This window comes from Dipodomys ordii, unplaced genomic scaffold (genome assembly GCF_000151885.1).
Source record: "Dipodomys ordii isolate 6190 unplaced genomic scaffold, Dord_2.0 Scaffold96, whole genome shotgun sequence".
Lineage (NCBI taxonomy): Eukaryota > Metazoa > Chordata > Mammalia > Rodentia > Heteromyidae > Dipodomys > Dipodomys ordii.
In genome coordinates, this window is record NW_012267312.1 from 8,383,661 (window position 1) to 8,385,814 (window position 2,154).

Below are 2,154 nucleotides of genomic sequence, written 5' to 3' on the forward strand. Positions count from 1 at the left end.
TGTCTGTCTGTCTGTCTATCTATCTATCTATCTATCTATCTATCTATCTATCTATCTATCTATCTATCTATCTATCTATCTATCTATCCCAGAAAGCAGAATCCAGTAGGAGTACTCTGTGATGAATTTAGCTTGTTACTCTTCCCCATGCAAGGAGAGTGAGTACCTAGAGGCATTCCAGAATACAATCTTAGCTGGATGCCACTGGCTCATGACTGTAATTCTAGCCACTCAGAAGGCAGAAATCTGAGGATCAAGGTTCAAAGCCAGCTGGGATAGGAAAGTCCATGAGACTCTGATCTCCGATTAACCACTGAAAAGCAATAGATCTGTGGCTCAAATGTAGAATGCTAGCCTCGAGAAAAAAATCTCAGACAACTGGGTGCTGGTGGTTTACACCTGTTATCATAGCTAACCAGAGGCTGAGATCTGAGGATCACAGTTCAAAGCCAGCCCAGGCAGGAAACTCTGTGAGACTCTTCACTCCAATCAACCACCAAAAAACTGGAAATGACCCTGTGGCTCAAGTGTTAGAGAACCAGTCTTGAACTGAAGAGCTCAGGGACAACACCCAGCCTGAGTTCAAACCCTACAACTGACAAAAACAAAACAAAACAAAAGAAAACAAAACTCAAACATTGCCCAGGCCCTCAGTTCAAGCCCGTATCTGCAAGCACACCTGCACATCCACCCAAAAAAAGACTACTATGTTCATTTTCCAGAAAAACTCAGCCAATACAGTTCATCCCATATCAATACCATGTTTTTGCTTGTATTCATCTGTGGGGATCTTCCTCTACTGCTGTATTCACTTCTGTATCTCACTAGTCTCAACCCCTTGCTCACAATATTTCTGCAGCAAGGCTTCTCCTTAAACACAACTCTTAGTGGAGCTGTAGCTCAAGGAATAGAGGTCTAGCCTGGAGCCAAAGAGCTCAGGGACAATGCCCAGGCACTGAGTTCAAGGGCCAGCACAACAGACAAATAAGAGGTAGACATAGCAAGTGGCTGATAACATGACCTATCATCATGTTTCTGGTTACTATAGTGCCTCTGGCTCCTGCTGAAACAGTTCTTCTTTTGTGCCAGTTCTGGGGATTAAACTCAGGGCCTGGACATTTTTCCTGAGCTCTTTTACTTAAGGCTAACACTCTACGATTTTGAGCTATAGCGTCAGTTCTGATTTTTCTTCTCTTTTTCTTTTTCGTCAGTCATGGGGCTTGAACTCTGGGCCTGGGCACTTTCCTTGAGCTCTTTAGCTCTACCACTTGAGCCATACTGCCACTTCCAGCTTTTTCTGTTTATATGGTGTTGAGGAATCAAACCAGGGTGTCGTGCATGTGAGGCAAGCATTCTACTGCTGGGTGACCTTCCAAGCCCCCAATTCTGGTTTTAGTGGAGATAAGAGTCTTGTGGACTTTGCTACCTGAGATGGCTTTAAACCTCAAACCTCAGATCTCAGCCTCATGAGTAGCTAGGATAACAGGCATGAGTCCCCAGCACCTGGATTTTCTTTCACTTTTAAAGAAACTTCCCTGTATTTGGATTTTCAGTTTCAGGATTTATTATATTTAGTTCCAGAGAACAAGAACCCATTGCTTGTGTGTGATGGAGACTTGAATTCAGGGCCTGGGCACTGTCTCTGAGTTTTGTGCTCAAAACTAGCACTCGACCACTTGAGGCACAGCTCCAATTCTGGCTTTTAAGTAGTTTATTGAAGATAAGTGTCTCATCGACTTTCCTGTGCAGGCTGGCTTTGAACTGTGATTCTCAGATCTCAGCCTCCTGAGTAGCTAGGATTATAGGTGTGAGTCACAGCCACCAGCTTTAATGCTGGTCTCAACTTCCTTAGCTCAGGTGATGCTCAGCCTCCCCAGTGATGGGATTACAGGAGTGAACCACTCCACTCACAGCCAAATATAAAAGATTAGACTGAGCTTCATGCCAATGGCTCATCCCTGTAATCCTAGCTAATCAGGAGGCTGATATCTGAGGATCACAGTTCAAAACCAGCCAAGGCAGAACAGTCTATTAGACAGTTTTATCTCCAGTTAACCTCCAGTTTATCTGCAATAAACTACTCAGAAAAAACCTACAAGTGGCACTGTGGCTCAAGTGGTAGAGCAATAAGAGGCTCAGGGACAGTGCTCAGGC